This window comes from Notothenia coriiceps, unplaced genomic scaffold (genome assembly GCF_000735185.1).
Source record: "Notothenia coriiceps isolate Sejong01 unplaced genomic scaffold, NC01 NC01_scaffold00004495, whole genome shotgun sequence".
NCBI lineage: Eukaryota > Metazoa > Chordata > Actinopteri > Perciformes > Nototheniidae > Notothenia > Notothenia coriiceps.
Window position 1 is genome coordinate 516,861 of NW_011337196.1, and position 17,411 is coordinate 534,271.

The following is a 17,411-nucleotide window of genomic DNA, read 5'->3' on the forward strand; positions in this document are numbered from 1 at the left end:
AATTCGAGATAACTCTCCAACTCCAACTCTATGTTGGTTTTTGACAAAGCCAGCATACGTTTTATAGCACAGAGCTCACTTTTAAAGGCCTCATTTTCTGCCTTAATGTGCTCCAATGTGAGTTGCTTGTCTTTGTTTAGGGAGGTTTGATTCTTGAGATCCTGGAGGTCAGTGATCTCTCGCTGGAATAGGAGGCGCTCAGTCGCCAGGAGATCTTCCGCCTTTTTCAGGGCTGCTGTGATCTTCCTGGTCTCCGCTCTCTCAAATTCGAGAAAACTCTCCAACTCCAACTCCATGTGCGTTTTTGCCACACCCAGCATTGGTCTTATAGTACGGAGCTCACTTTGAAGGGCGTCTTTTTCTGCCTTCACGCGCTCCAATGCCGTCTGCTGGACTTTGTTTGTTGCGGTCTGCTGCACGAGATCTTCGTGTGCCTTCCTCAACATTGGGCGGATCTTTATCAGCTGGCTTTTGAGATACTCCACCTCACTGACACTTTCAGTGAAATGCGCCTGTAGGCTACATATCTCTTTCTGCATGCCTTCTTGCTTAGGGCTGCATTTGTCATCCTCTCTACGCTCTTGGAGACTATCGAGAAGGTTTGCCAGTAAGTCCTCTTGTATTTCCAGGTGGACTCTGCCCTCAGATTTACTCGGGGTGAGCCTTGCTTTGCTGTCATGCAGTTCAACCCGGATTTGTTCCTCAAGGGAACTCAGGAAGAAATTAATAGGAGGGTCCTTCTCAGTTGAGTTGAAATCAATCAATTCCATATTTGTTTTGTGCTGGAACTGGATGTTTAAACTGCTGTCTGTTTTTCTGTCTTCTCTTTGAAAGGTTGTCAAATGTGACCAAAGTGGCTGAGGGAATGCACCTCTGTGTAGTCCGGGGTTCTGGACTGCTAGAATTTCCAGGTTGTTCTGACCATCTGTTCCGCTGATGATTCCATTCCATTGATACATGCACACAGGCACAGATACACGCAAACATGTATATATTTTTTGCTTTTATCTTGATTTTATGGATTTAACCCTCTTTTTAATCATCATCCAAAATTCTGGAACATGGTCCTTTTTCAAATTCATACCACTAGAGCGCTGCAGGAAAGAGACCTATAATAATGTATTATTCTGATTATTTCAGGGATTCTTCTTTTTTTTTTAATCTTTATTCTTCTGTCTGGTCTTGTTTTGCTTTCTGTGTCTGTGTTTTCCCACCTTGACAAACTGTGATAGTTGTCTGTTCGTACTGTCACAGTTAGCAGAAAGTGAGACGACACAAAACCAGGTGCACTAGGCAAGGCAAAACAAAAAAATAGACCAGAGGGCAAGAGGAACAAGTGCCAACAGGCATTATACCATTTTAGGGATTCACAACGACCCTATAAGTTATAACAATACCAATTATCATGATGATTAAATTATGGTTAAAACTACACATACAAAATATGCAATGAAGCTAAGAAATAAACTAAAGAAATGAGAAACGAACATTAAAGTAATCTTGTCACTCTTGTCTCAGACCCAGTTTGTTTTTCTAAGTTATGACAAAATATTCATCTGGCTTTTATTATTACACTTATAGACTTTATTTTTCTCAAAGACCATACATACAAAAAAAACATTGTTCTTAACCTCTTAAGCCCCACGGAACCGGTTCCGGGGTCGAAATAACGTCATTTGCAGGAAACGACGTCTAAGGAACCTTCATTTTTAATAAACTATGAATATTTTGTATCCATATAACGGAAAAAAACTCATTTAACTGATCTTTAAAAAATAAAATGCTAACCTATTACTGCACCGAAAATCACTCCTAGCTCCCTTATTACTTATCCTAGGTGCACATCCAACATATCGTTTATGATCGCAAGGAGACTCTAACGGTGCCCACCTCAACACTGAAAGATACAAACTCACGTTATCAACAAAAACGTACATCAAAACATGTGGCGCTAGGTAGCCCACAACGCTAACATGGCTTGCCTTCGTCTTTGTCTGGTCTAAACTGGTCTTCAATGGCATTAAAACGATAAAAACGATGCTGTAGTTAATCCATAGGTTAATATCCAATGTAACTGTGTCCCCTTTGAATTTTTCTGATAATCCATAAGCAATAAAACAGCTTTTCCGTTGCTTGATATCAGAGCAGTGATATTTCTCCCCTCAGCTGAAATTTGTATGCGCAGAGACGCCACCTTCTTTTTTTAACATGAGTGTGTGTGGGACGATTTCCCTTGGATTCTATTGGCTCTAACGGTCAGAAAGAGATGTCACATGTCAAAATCGAACAAGGGGGGCCAGAGATATGGAAAATCCACCCAAATGGCCCCAGAAGAGGTTTTTTTTGCTAAATCTCTCTAAAAAGGTCAAATATAACCTGTTTTGCATCAAGTCTTGATACAGGGTACTTATTATATGTTGTACTTTGGATTCCTAAAGCTTTTAGTCTACTAACCCATCATCCAAGGTTAGTTTTCACTAAAGTACAAAATAGTTTTTGGACGGACACTATAATTTACAGTTTTTTACCATGTTCAATCTGAATTTTCTTTAAAATAAAAAAACATCTATATTGATTCTGACTTTTCTACATCCAACTCACAGGTTTATCATTACTTTGAGAAAAAAGATTATTAATTTAACCCTTTTAGAAGGGAAGATATGGTCATTTGTTCTGGGAATGTCATTTTCGAGCCTGAAACCTGAAAAACAGGCTTGGGGCAAAGAGAAGATTATCTATCTGCAAAACATTACATTACATAACTACCGGTATATAAATTAACCGTTCACCAATTAAGTTCTTTCTAAATACTATTGTTTGGTTCATACTCATACATTTCTTAATTATTTATTATTTTAATTTTATTTCAGTTCCAAACTAACTACATTCAAATTATGCTATTCAGTCATTTATGCAATTATTCAAGTTACACAATAAATTCAAACTATACAGTATGAGACAAATTTGGTCAAATAACACATTTCTGCGAATTCAACCCCTTTCCTGTTCTTAAGATTAAGAACTACATAATGCTTGGCGAACGCCTGTAGTGTTAATAGTTGTTTGGCTTGGTACAAAATAACGATGTGTTAGTTACCCTGCAGAAGCTGGGCTAATACCTAATCTATGGTCATAATTTAGGAGTGTTTTTATTATCAATGTGTTTTTATTTTTTTATAAATCAAAGGTCAAAAATGCTATCCTGGCTGAATGGAAGAAAGTCCTGCAGTCAGGCACCAACATGTTGGAAATCCTTTATTGATGAGTGGAGACAGGTAAGCAGCATATTAATTCCTGTGTTACTCGTATGTTATACGTCAGAATTAGTTCGGTCACAATACCTCCATTATTGCAGAATTTACATCAACTATATTTTGGCGATATCTTTAGAAAAGAAGAAGTCATATGTATCTTTGCTTTTATCTCTTTATTACACCATCATTACAATTATTGGTGAGTGGGCCATCAGGGTAGGCAGAATAAGTGAGAAAGGAAAGTAACAAATGATTTAAGGTGCTGGTCAACAAGCCTGATATTATCACATGTGCATTATTAACTTGATATCAATATGCCATTTCATATGTTTAATTGTGACACCCCCAGTCAGAATCATAGAAACCATTCATGAATGTCAGGCCCCGGCTGCTCGTCCATCATGGTGCCTGCCTGCAGACTGACCTACCCCCCCCGCACGCCGACTGATGGGCAGGGTGCTGGAGACGCTGCTATCTCCCTCCCCCCCCCCTGGCCTGGTCCTGGGGAGGGTCCCTGACCGCCACGCCTGACGCTCTTGCTGCTGGAGGACTGCAGTGTTTGCTGACTGGACTGCAGGGGTTGTTACTCCACCACCGGGTGGGCAGCTAATCCACCGGCTGCCCTGCAGAGAGTGAGTGATGGTGGCTCGGCACTGCAGGCTTCACTGAGCAGCAGATAGAGATGAATTGGACCCCTGGAGAGGAGAGCGGGCAACCACGATGAGGAAAATGACTGTGACCCTGCTTCAAATCTCTGCTGTGATCACTGAGAAGGGTCAGTGACATCCATCTGCCGGTGGACCCAGCATGCCGCGGGGGGGGGGAGAGTCTGCGTCTCCCCTCAGGCTTTGCCCTTGATGCTGGTTCTGAAGTAATGACCTGACAAAAATAAATATATTCACTTCACATTTACTGTTAAATGAAGCAGGGGCTTGACATGCAGGTTTCAGAGCACATCACCAGGTGGCAGTACTCCCAACGACTAAATATTGGAGGTCTCTCCTGTCATAGATGCACTTATATGTTTGAGGCAGTGGACAAATCAACTACATTTACAATAAGTCACGCTAGACACATTCTATTTTTGTCTGACCGCTAGTTATATATACGTCATCATTCATCTAGACGTTATATTTCAGAGCAGTAAGCTCAGTTTGAAGAGTTGATCATCCTCACCTTGGCTGGAAACAGGAAATACAGCAGTGTAAATACATAGGCCTATATGATATATAACTTGGACTAAACATGTTTTGAGAGGTGTGACCAGTAACTGTACTAGACGGTAATTTAGGTTCTCGGCATCATTGTATGGATTTATGAGGTTTCAGTGGAAAATGAGTTCTACGTCAGGCATACAACAAAATAAGAGGGCACAGTTATTAGACTGAGACACATTTCCTAAATCAAATTCTCAATATCAGGGTTTTTCTTTTTCAAAACCTATATACCTGCAGAAGTCAATCTCCCCCTGATTCAGTCAGACCCCACAGATAAAGAAAAGGGGAGACATACTTTTATCTATTTTTGGCCGCTTGGGGCTTTCCTTCCATGTTGGAAGGAATTGATCGCTGGCTGTCTGAAGGTCCTCTCCCTCTCTTTCTCCCTCATGTCATGCAGTTCAGAAGTCTGGTTGGATTTATTGTCTCAGTTTATTGCCTAGCTGAGCAAAGTGCAATCTGGCTGTCTGCACTCTCTGAGTACCAGAGAAGAAGGGAAGGGCCCGAAGATTTGTTTTTCTCACATTTTGGGACACCGTTTTAGTCTTCATGGGGATTGAATTGAGGAAATGTGTCAATTTAGGACATAAATAACTTTTCGCAAACTTTAAGGGGATTAGTTCAAGTCACTCGATGTCCCCAAACGTGACATGGTTACATGTGTTTGTGAGTTTGTAAGGGTGGGTTAGTGTACCTTAAGCAGCAGCAGCCCCACCTCCACAGTTAAGCCATAAACTCAGTAATCCTCTCCCACAGATCCCTCCTCACAACATGTAGGCCCCTCGCATGCTGATTGCTTTATTGATATTGATCAGGGCAAAGTGTCAAACCACTCGTCCATCTCTCTCTCAGGGTAATTGTTATTTATGCATGCAGAGGGAGAACGTTAACACAAACAACACTCCCTAAAGTCATGCATATGTGGTTGTAATATTTATACAATGAATACAAATAGGAAGCACATACATATTTTTGTAATAAAATGTATATTTAAAACGTATTTCTAATTCAATGTTTGTATTATACAAAAAAATTGAAAATAGCATTATAACAACATGGTTGTTTTGAACATTCAGTATTCCTTGCTAGTCCTTTGTTTAAGGAGAAATTGCGTAAACTTTAATTGTTTTCCTGGAGTTAACACAGTTCATTTCTTATATAGGCCAAAGGTTTTGATCCTAAGTTGATTTAAATATCTTCACCTAATGACAAAGTAAGACTTGGCTTACGACATCCACATCTTGTGTGGCTTTTGACCTGTTGCTTGAAGCCCCACTCAGTGCCGTCCTTATCATCCAGCCCGATTGCAGGCTGGAGTCTGCGAGCCACATTTACAGTGCAAATGTTATCGTTCCAATGACACTTTAAACAGTCTTTATCAATATATAGTCATTCAAGGTTTATGAGCTTTGATAAAACGCCACTAGCCATGCAGGGTCATTACAATGTGCAGATAGGAGACACATTTGTAGATTCTAATTCTTATTTAGTGTGGATCAGCTGGAACTTTTAATGCTCAACAAGTAAAATAAACACTCTGCAAGTCAAGAGGACCAAGTGGCCTAAGTGCAAAAGATATTGATTTCCTCATCAGGAAGAGCAGTGTAAGAGCAAACCACTGTGTGAGTTTGGCAGAACCTTATCATCCTATTATCTTTAAAACAGTGGGTTATCATAATTGCTTACTTAATAATTCTATAAAACGGTGGAGGTGCAACCTTTGCCTGGGCAGTAAACTGTCAAGTGCTTTTGATGCTGAGATTGAAAAGATTTCCTGACGAGCTTAAAAATCCTGAAAATGTTATGGAGAAGATTAGAAACACTAACACATCAGTAATTTCCAGTCACATAAAATGGTTTAAAGCGCATAAATAAGTCGAGATTAAATAGATCACTAAAAGCATACCTTGTAAATAACTATTAGTATGCTCATAATTAAGATGTATTTTTTTAAAACCTTACACCAGATCAACAAGTAAATTATTCAAATAATGTAGCACTAGAGCTCTCTTTAGATGTGCTTAATTTCACGCGTTTGCAGCTGTGTAGAACAATGGGGTAGACATACTTAATCAACAAGTGCAAACCTCATCACATTTAACTCTTAACCAAGCAAACAAGGCTGTGTTGACGACACTGCTGTTAGAAATCCAGGTGAGGATTTCTAACTAACTAAGGTTAGCTTTGGGATCACTATTTAAACCACATGTGAGAAGAGAGTTCAACTGTGTTTAAGCCTTGTGAACTCCAAGAGAGACAACAACGAAATTCCCCAAGCCAGAGTTAACTGAATCCCCCTGAGCAATCTTTTTTGTGTTTCCTACAATTTTTATTTCTAAAAAATAAGGGGGGTTCTATGGAGACAGCTAATGCTACAAAGACACGTTGTATAACAAAACAAGCGTACATCTGACAGGTGCTCGCCTCCGCTGAGCAGGCAGTAACCTTGGAGGGAGAAAACAGGAATGTAGCCGCCCTATCTGAGCGCAGAGGGAAATACTGACTGCAAAGCCTTTTTTTGTTGCGAGAGAGAAATCAATATTCCAGAGTCCATCACACAGCCAGGCATTTTGGTGTCTTTTTTTTTCTTTTCTTTTTTTCCAGGTGGGTTCCAGCGATGTGAAACGAGCTCAGAGTGACCCCTGGAAAGAAAATAGTTAATGGCTAACTTCTTTATCTTTGTTTTACAGCCAAGGGTTGTACCTCCAAATCAATACATGATACACAAATATCCCAGGGCTCCATGTTCTAGACAGAGAGCAATGACGAGAGCTTGAGAGTTGCCCAGCTTCACAACACCTGGCAGAAAGGAAGGTTTTTTTTTTTTACTGACGCCCAGAAGCTTGTGCTATAGCATCAATGTAGAAAAAGAGAAACTAGATTATATAACAGGCCTCCTGTGGCACGCAAGATTTTATCAAGTCATGTTTTTACAGTTTGAAGGTTGTACCTGGATAATGGCTGGAAAACAAAAGTAGAGAGAGTAGTTTGACCTTTTGGGAAATACACTTATTCACTTTCTTAGAGTAAGACAGGGATATCAATACCTTTTTATATTTGTATGAAGCTATAGCCAGTTAGTTAGCATAGGAGTAAAGTGTGGAAAGGCCCTGTAACACAAATAGTTATTTCTACATTAAAAAAAACTGATATAATGTGTTTCTAAGCGAGATTCAGAGGTGCTGGTGTTTCAGTTTCATTTTTAATGATTAGCTTCTTTTTGGCTTTGTGTCTGACTAAAAAAGAAACTAATATTGATTTTTTCATTATATTTTCAACCTATATTTTCACACAGAGTAAAACCCACCCTGCTAATATTTGGGTTAAAGGGTTCAGCGTGCAGCCTGGGAACGCAGCATCTGGACCTTGATAGCTGACGGCCACATTTTCCGTTCTGCTATTACATGGAGAGCAGAAACTCACTACATGTTTACAGCAAAGCCCAACAAGCGGGAAGTTTTTCTCCTCTCTGCGTCTACACTGGCCATGATAGGTGATATCTGTCGCTGTCTGGCACGCTCTCCCCGTAGACCTTGTAGCAAATCAACAGAACAGCTCCCAGACAGATAAAATGCCACATCAGAGTTTGAGAGGCCTAAAGCAGGTTCCTGTTCCCAAACAGTGTTATGGTGAGAGAAAGGAGCATCCACTTAAGGAGCACACACAACCCNGTCTTCTTCTCCTCCCTCCCACCCGTAATCTCTGAGGTCGGCATGTCAGTCAGGTCTTGGAGACAGATGACGTGAGGCCCCTGATAGGCTGTCTCCAACGGAGGAGACACCAGCCGGCCGCACGGGCTGCTGGGACAGAGAGCAGGACCCGAGGCGACGGACGGATGGCGGGGGTGGCTGGAGGGGGAGAGGGAGACAAGGTGGGTCAGGGAGGTGGTGTGGCAGAGGAATGCCAAGGCAGAGAGGTGGGGGTCATGGAGAAGGTCTCCCGATGAGCACAGAGACAGCTCTCTGCTGGAGATCGTTGCTCGGCTGACAAAGTTTACTTAACACCAACAACCCCTGGGAGCTCGGGTCATCAGGGGGGGGGGGACTGTTCCCCTCCGGTTTAGAGTTTGAGATTATTGTCACAGAAAATAGGTCTGGAGAACAGTGAGGAAGTAGGATGACTAAGGGCCTCTTTTTTTGTAGTTTTACAACAAGTTAGTTGTTTTTGTTCAGGTTTGATTGCCTGACAACATTATGAGCAATGCTTTTCTTCAACTTGACTTTCCAATCCCAGATGTTGGATTTTCCCAAACCCCAACAACAAGGAAGTGTTTTCAAAAAGATGCCCATGCTCACAGTTTTCATATCAAGAATAAATATTGCTTTAGCTGTCTCAAACAAGATTCTCTTGAAGTTTAATTGGTATATTATATACATGGTGACGTGGAAGAGACAATAGAACAAACATGTTTCAGATTATTTTCAAACCTAAAGGCAACATTAATTAATTAAATTCTCTGGATGGGGTGAAGGGTTAACCTTGTAATGGCTGTTAAATGCATTTAGCTTAGACCTTACTAATTACCAGGCCGAACCCCAGGACAGTTGTGCCCTCGTGCCCCGTCTCAGGCAGCTCGTGCCTTTTTGATTTTTTCGACCCTGCTCCTCAGACAACTTGAGTCAAATAAAATTGTCCATGTTTCAGTAGCTTCTGATATTTTTACACATTTAAGCCGTACATCAAAAAATTGGTCACAAATATATAAGATAATAAAAAAAAAGGCAACACATTTTCTATCATGGATAGGCACTGCCGTTTTCAGCAAATGTTTCTCAAACATGAGTAACTACTTCATGTATTATGGATTATTAGCTACTGGAGATATATGCACACACAGCAGCAGGACAGTGCATGTGGAATTGACTCCAAATACTCTACAGTGCACACATTTAAAGTAACAAAGCATCATATAATTGTGTTTTTCTACAATGAAGGGCCAAAGGAGCACACTTTGTGAGCTTTGGCTACTGTGTGCAACAATGGGGTTCAATGTGTCTAATTGTGGGAGGAAGATGAAAACAATAATAAAATAAAGTGTTCTTCCAGAAATACTTGAACAAGAGATTGATAAAGGTCCTATTCAAAACCATGATCTGTAGTTATTTTAGTATTTACAATGAACTGTAATGTTTGCATTTCTGTTTAAACTAAGTCTTCATTAATCACTTATGTTGTTGTTATGGCATTCTAGAAAAGGAATTTTATGAGATATGTTACATACACCATCTTCTGTGTCGGTAGATATCATACATGCATTTTCAATTGACATCTAAAAATAGGTCACCATCTCAGCCCTGCCTCAGGAATTTATTACAAATGCAACATTTTTCAACTTTGTTTAACTTTTTGGCTTTGTGTGCTGTAACAGAGATTTACTATCAGTATGCAACTGACAGAGGCTATCAGTATTGCTTTAATATGTCAACAAATCCAAAGTAATCCTGAATGACTAGCGATAGTCATTTGTTTAATGTAAAGATGTTATCAATATTTTACAAGCCGAAAGTGTTGGCTAACTTCTCCCCTGTTCTTTAATCAGAGTAGGTCTTCCCCTTCAGTCCCAGCTCAGCAGAGGGTATTCCCTGGATGGCAGCTACTACCCATGACTCCTATTAGATTACAGAGGATATTTATCGAAAGGGCTTCCGGTTCTCAGATAGGATAGTGAGAACACTTATCTCGAGATATTCTCTTATCAAAAAACAATTTAGTGGGAGAAACTGACATTAGCCCAGATTTTTTCTAACCTGAGTGCTCTAGTTTAGCTTCCTCGGTACAAGGGTCTGTGTGCACTGTGCACACACACCTCCATCTGCCCGCACAGAGAAGCATTAACATTGCCTTAGTGCTCTCTTGATGTCACTGCCATTACGTTCGCATCAAGCTCTTGGACTTTGAGACTTGATCATTTCTGCTCGGAAGTGGAATACAGAAAAGAGGTATCGCAAAGCAAACGTAAAACAAAGAGAGGAGATGTCGAAGCTTGAAGTATATGGAAGTAATGGTGTGAATGTACATTTATGCACACGTGTTGGGTGTCAGTGGTTCACATGGCAGCGGGAAAGAGCCCAATAGGCCACACTCCGCAGCTGTTGAGAGGTCACTATACGAGATGGAGCTGGTGGGTCACTATGAGGTTATCCTGACCTGAGCTTCATTTTATGCTGACTCTATTTATCAAGAACCAAGGGGTGGGTGGGTGTGGGTGTGTGTGTGTGGCCTAGCATTACTATACTTGTGGGGACCTAAATCTGTTTACACAGTCACGTGTGGGGACCCGCCTCCCTTATGGGGACAAAATGGAGGTCCCCATGAGGGGAATCATTAATTTTAGGGTGAAGACTTGGTTAGGTTTAGGATTAGGGTTAGGGTTAGGCATGTGTTGGTTATGGTTAAGGATAGGATAAATCTCTGGAAATGCATGTAAGTCAATGTAATGTCCCCTGAAGTGGTGTGTGTGTGTGTGTGTGTGTGTGTGTGTGTGTGTGTGTGTGTGTGTGTGTGTGTGTGTGTGTGTGTGTGTGTGTGTGTGTGTGTGTGTGTGTGTGTGTGTGTGTGTTTCTACGGATGTGTGCCTGCCAATGCCTGCTTCTGTGTAGAGAGAGCGAGAAACGATGGAAAGCAAGGGCTAATTTTGAAGCAACTCCTACTATTTTAACAAAGGTGTTTGTCAAATATTCATTTGTGTGTGTGAAGCCAGAAGGCCATGTGGAGGAGTCGACTCAAACAGATAACACTCACTCCTGCTACTTTGACCCTGGAAGGATAGTGGTTGGGGAGAGAAGAAAAGAGGAGAGTAGGAAAATAAAAACTGCAATTAAGCTGTACAGAGCCTGCTGATGCTTTATGGAGCTAATAACAAAGTGTGACCTCCAATAATTAACCCTGCATCTGCAAATCAAACCTGTTTCGGGAGTGTTTCAAACCAAACACCTGTTGGCATGTCAGAGGAGATGGTTCATGTAAAGCCAATGTGCCCAACAAGCATTCAGACTATTTGTTCTTTCCATGGATGATGCCTGTAAAAAGGGGCTGCAGGTGCTTGGGCCAGGGGCACAGTCTGTAGGGGCCATGTTAACTATTAACAAAGCCATATAACACTGTTACTGATTACCGCCTCCCGCTCTTGAGACTCCCACTGACCTAAGTCACAGGTAGGAATCCCTCCAGGTGTGTGTTTGCATGTGCGCACGCTCTTGCGGTGTGGCTCTTACACACCGGCCTTCACCGTGCTTGGTGTTGGAAAGCGGCCTCCCTTAAGGTCATTATTCTTTCTTCCTCTCCCTCCCTCTGTTTCACCCCTCTTTGCTTCCTTCTCTCCCACGCAGACGTGTTCACGCAGTTCAGTCCTCTCCCTCGCTGGATCTTCTCAACTTCCTTAATGACGACCTTTATCCTCGCTGCCATAAAACGCGAGACGTAAAGATGTCTTGTACAAAGTTAAGATGTTTGACATGTATTGCCTCAGGTACTTTAGTGTGGGGCAAAAGTCTAAGGTGTAGAGGACACGGAGGAATGACGCACAGCACATGTACAGAACGGCATGTTGCCGAGAGATGAGGAAATGACACTGTGATAAGAGCTAATGCTACAATGCTGAGTTATACTGTATTGCCAATATAATGCAGCAAGATAAAGACGCATTAGCCAGTTTGAAATGATTCTAAGTCACTTAGGACATCATAGCCTAGGTCTGTTTTGAGATGTGGTTTGAAAAGTGATTGGTTTACTATATTGTTTTAGCAACTGTCAGTAGCCATTAGCTTCGAGATGATAAAGATAAAGAACATTCGTATCTTTAAAGAAATAGCTCAACATTTTGAGTAAAACGACAATTTACTTTCTTTTCTTGACCCTGTGTGTTTAAGTTTAGAGCTAGACTCAGGAAGCAACTAGCCTAGCTTAGCATACAAAATGGGAATCAATGGCAGACAGCTAGCCTTACTTCAGCCTAACAAACACCTCGGGCCTCGGCTCACTTACCTATTACCTTGTGTTATCTTGTTTCTTTTGACAAGCTTCCTGCATTCAACTCCCCAAAGTGTTTTAATTCAAAAAAAAAATTCAAAAAAAGTAATCGTATTAAACTTTGCTGAAAGAGATGGTTCTGCACTGTTTTCCAGATCATGAATAATGTTTAAATACATAGGTTTGGATAGTAGCTTGGAAATGATATTACCTAACTGACTAACTTAGATCACTGGGGGCACTAATTCTGGAAAGAGATGTCGTTGTCCAACTTTTTTCTTTAATTAAGATGTTAATAGTGTGACAACTACAAAGGAAATCCCATTTACCTCCAATGTATTGGAGAGATGGTATAAATCTAAGAAACGGGGGGTCAAAGCCTAGACGGCAGGTCTTTCATGTTGCTGCTCTCAAATGAAGCACTACAGTATAAACAAAAAGCTGGATATCATGCTGTTGTCATATTTACTGCTGCACCACAGATGTCGTTTCTCCAATAAGCATTGTTTCATGAAGTCATACTAAAGATACCGGCTGTGACAAACCTCTCCATCCTCGCCTTGATTCAGCCGCATTATCATGTTATGTTAATCGTGTTTCATGGATAATATCAGCTGGTCCAGACCTCAGCAACGTCTGTCTGGATGCAGCATAGAAGGCTGCGTTCTAGCAGAGCTGTAAACACTGGACTTAGTGGAGCCTAAGCACCTAAGCTGCTAAACGCAGTCTACTAAAACAAACTACACAGACTGGGCAGGGTTTTCTTTGTGTCAAAGGGCTGAGGTCAAAAAGGACTTCTCCTTTTGAAGTTCAAAATGGCATTTTTATTTATTTTTGTATGCTCATATATATCTACTAACAATTTTCCAACTACATGTTATGTTTTACATGTTATGGTAAAGAACTTAAGTCAGGATAACAGCATTCTTGTGAAATAACTAACTGGCAATGTGGACGTGACTTTGACAGTGAACGGAAGTGAGGCCATTTGAGATTTGAGCCAATGGTAAGAAATGTCTTTCTTGGCCTCTTTTGTTGAGGCGTACAGTGCAAGTCACAATGAGGGATTTAACTGTACGTGCTGCAGATCACCCTGATATGGCGTTTTTTTTGTTTTTGCACCCAGCAGTTGCGGTCGAAGCAGAAACTCTATGTTTGTTAGCTACGGGAAAATGTCCACACTGCTGCTGTTGAAAATTGCGGAAATATTCACACAAGGAAGTTCTGCATTCGAAACCAATCTGTTCCTGTGAAGTAGAGGGTTTGTGACACATTGTTTTTTGACTACGTGTTTTCCGCCAATGGGGACTCAAACCCGTCTGAGATATTATACTCCCACCATAGGCAAACACGCAAACACAGCGAGCCACTGCACCGCTTGGTACAGTACACACCGTAAGAGAGGGCACAATGAAGGCGCATGATTGGTCTGTTTGACAGCGATCTGATAAAACCATAATTGGAGCATGTAGAATGCATATGTTTTTTAGTCAAACAAAAGCCTCAGTCACGCCATAGAAACTGCCACTCAATGTTTTCATTGTCTGGCAACTGAATAAAGTGAAGGACAGGGCGACAGAAACCTCTATGTGAGTCTGAGTGTGTTTAATGTGTGCGGAAAGGGAGCTGTGTGAGTGTGTGTTTTAGTCTGCATTTGTGTTAAGTGTGGGAGGTGAGGTTGTACGGTCATAGAAGGACAACCGCAATGCAAAGTCGGCCAATGGTGGAGCTCCAGACCTCTTTGAGTGAAGCTCAAATCTTATCAGATCTCAGTAGTCGTATTTGTTCTTCTGACTGAAAAAGCTATAGACACATTTGAACACATTTTCACCTGGAAGAAAGTTTATTTACAGAAAGGTCAAGGCCGAACTGTAACACTTCCTGCTTCGAGAGCCATTTTCCTGGAAACATTGTTTCGAATCTTACTGCTGTTCCTGCATGCATTTAGAAGGTTGGTTAACCCAAATTACCCTCAATGTTTCGTTTTATACCTCTAGTGATATCTAGCAGTCGATACATATGCCAATAGTTGCTGTAATCGTGGAAGTAGGTGAAACAAATCCATACACCCTAATCGTGTTGAGGTTAATGCGGCTATCTTAGAAACTGTTATACCTCAACCTGATGAGACAAGACCGAAGGATAGTGAAAATGTGTTTTTGTCATTATGTTTTGTAATGACATTTTAAAATGACAGAAATGTTACCCTCTCAATAAGAACATGGTCAGGAAACTTAACTGCAAATTAGGTCTGGCTTTGAACAAATGCATTTTTTCACAGCAGAAAGGTTTAGTGTCTCAATTTGGATTATTTCCTTATATAAGTACTCTACCATGCATGAACACTTGCACAGTGTGTAAATGTTGACTTGGTAGCGTTCAAACGGCACACGAATTTGGTCCCAATAAACAACAATAGTCTGACAGTGAGACAACATGTACAATACCAGGACCCTGTATTATGATAACATGCTCTTTGCTTGATCAACATCCAAAATGGGCACCTATATTACTGCATCAGTCCAGTGATTTAGATTCTGACAATTGGTGATTGTTTTAGTTGCACCCCCCACTCCTCTCATATCTTCCTAACAAGCAGCTGAGCCTCCTAAGACCTTGAAAACAGGAGTAAGCCTGCAAGGTCTGCCAGCTGCTCTGTACATATCCACTACAGTACCAGGCCCAAGTACCCAACCCTTTGTACCCCCATCCCCACCCCCACTGCCAACCCCTCGACTCCAAGTTGTCTGTGTTTTGCTATCAGTGACGTCACCTCTACTCAAGGCTGTTTTCTCTTGAGCTGAGGCTCCAAACAGCTGATTCAGAGAAAGTCACAAAGTGTACTGGAGAGTTGACCTTCTCTCATGAGACAAAACACATAGAGAGGGCCTGGCTCCACAGGATGGAGACGTTAGCGTGGAAACAATAACACGGCCTCTGAATCTACACATGACATGAGGCTCTGTTTTCCAGAGACAGAAAGACGGGCAGCCGGGCGTCTTTGAGGTGATTAAACTCTGCGTCAACACCCGACCCCTCTTTCATCTCAAATCATTTATTGTGAAGTGGTTTCAAAACTTTCCTTTTCTAATCAAAAACTAAATTTTCCTTTTTTACAATGTTTTTCCAAATATTTCCTATCAGTCTGATATATGGCTGAAAATGTTTATCCCAGCTGAAATGATTTGGTGTTTGAGATTCAGTGTATTTTATTCTGGTCCCAGTTGTCCCAAACCTTGATAAATATGATGGGTCATGAGAAGTTTTAAAGAAATAGTTTGACATTTTGGAAAGCACAGTTATGCAACTGACTGTAAGATGATCAAACACAGTTTAACACATAATATAGCTCCAATGTGGTGATCACATTGTAAATTCAATTAGTGGCTAAGCGTGTTGAATTGTACACCTCTACCCTTATCTTCTTTTAATGGCTTTTTAAACACTTACGTTTTATAGGTGATGGACGGGGGGGGGGGCTTATCTGACTACTGGCTCTTTCCAGGCAAGGATCCTTTTGACATCGAACTGAAAGTGGCAGAAATGATCCCAGCTCCCTGAAGTCCCAGAAACACTGAGATTACAGTTGACGCCTTGTTAAACTAAATTATAAAAATAATTAAGATAAGAGTTAAGGGTGGAACTGTCTTCTCTTGAACCTCAAGATACTTTCATTCAGAAATACAGCAAACTCTTTTTCCCATCAGAATGTACTTTTCTATTGCCAGAAATAAAGCATTAGTGGAACTCTCTGTTATCCATCCAGATTATAGAAAATCTAAAAATAGTATATGGACTCTGTCTTTTGCCAGAAACCTGCTGCTGATAGTAGAATCCACATCTAAAATATAGCACAGCTTTAAAAAGTGTTCACATTTATTTTATAATCCTTTGTGGCAGGAGCTTAATCCCACATCCAATATGACTAAGCACAACCTGAAGAGTGTGCAAATTAATATTATAATTACCAGCAGCAAGATTTTGCTCTACTAATCCACTTAATCCCTAATATTACAGCAAACTGTGCTTAGCCTCTGTTTGTCCTATCAAAGCTTTGTTTGAATTTAACTCAAGGGAATAACAGAAAACAGTAAGCCCTATATTTTATATCAAATCTTTGACTGATTTAGTTGTGCTTACAACCACAGTTTTTTTTTTAATCTGGAGTATTAGCACTGATATCCATGGTCCTTGAGGCAGGAGCAGAACAAATGATAGAAAAAGTTCATAAAACAATAACAAAATGTGCTATAGCCGACGCATGAATAGAGCCTTAAAGTTAAGAGAATAGGTCAGATGAACCCTGAAGTCTGATGTGACATCATGACACTGAAGTGATAAACTGGAGCTGCTGGAGACACGAATGATAACCCAGAACAACAGATAGACATGCCTCCATCTCTCTCAACACAGACATGCTTACATCTGTTCCCCAGGAGTGTTTACCATCATATGGGGGACGTCATGTTTTCATTTGTTACACTTAAACCCCAAAGACAGAATCAGAATCAGAATACCTTTGTTTGTCCCACAGAGGGGACATTTACATTGTTACAGCAGAAAAGAGCCAAAGACAGCATAACGTTACCTAAGCATGCATAACAAAAAGAACTAAAGGCAAAAAAAGAAATTATAATAAAAAAGTTACACATTTTACAAACATACACACCCTGTAACAGTTCGGAGGATTTAGCAACCGGGCATATATTGCACAGTTTATATATATATATACAGTATATATATTGCACAGTTGGTATTTAACAACAAGAGGTGTTATAGTCTGTGTTGTTGTGTGTGTGGGGGTCTATAGGGGCCGTGCTAAGCATACACTAAAAATGATCAGCAATATATTTGTTATTCATTATATGACACTGCCTAGTAGAGGATTGTTAGCAGCCCACCAGAAAACACAGATCCAACACTGACTGCACTCAAACACAATTACATTCATTCATACACACACAAACAAACA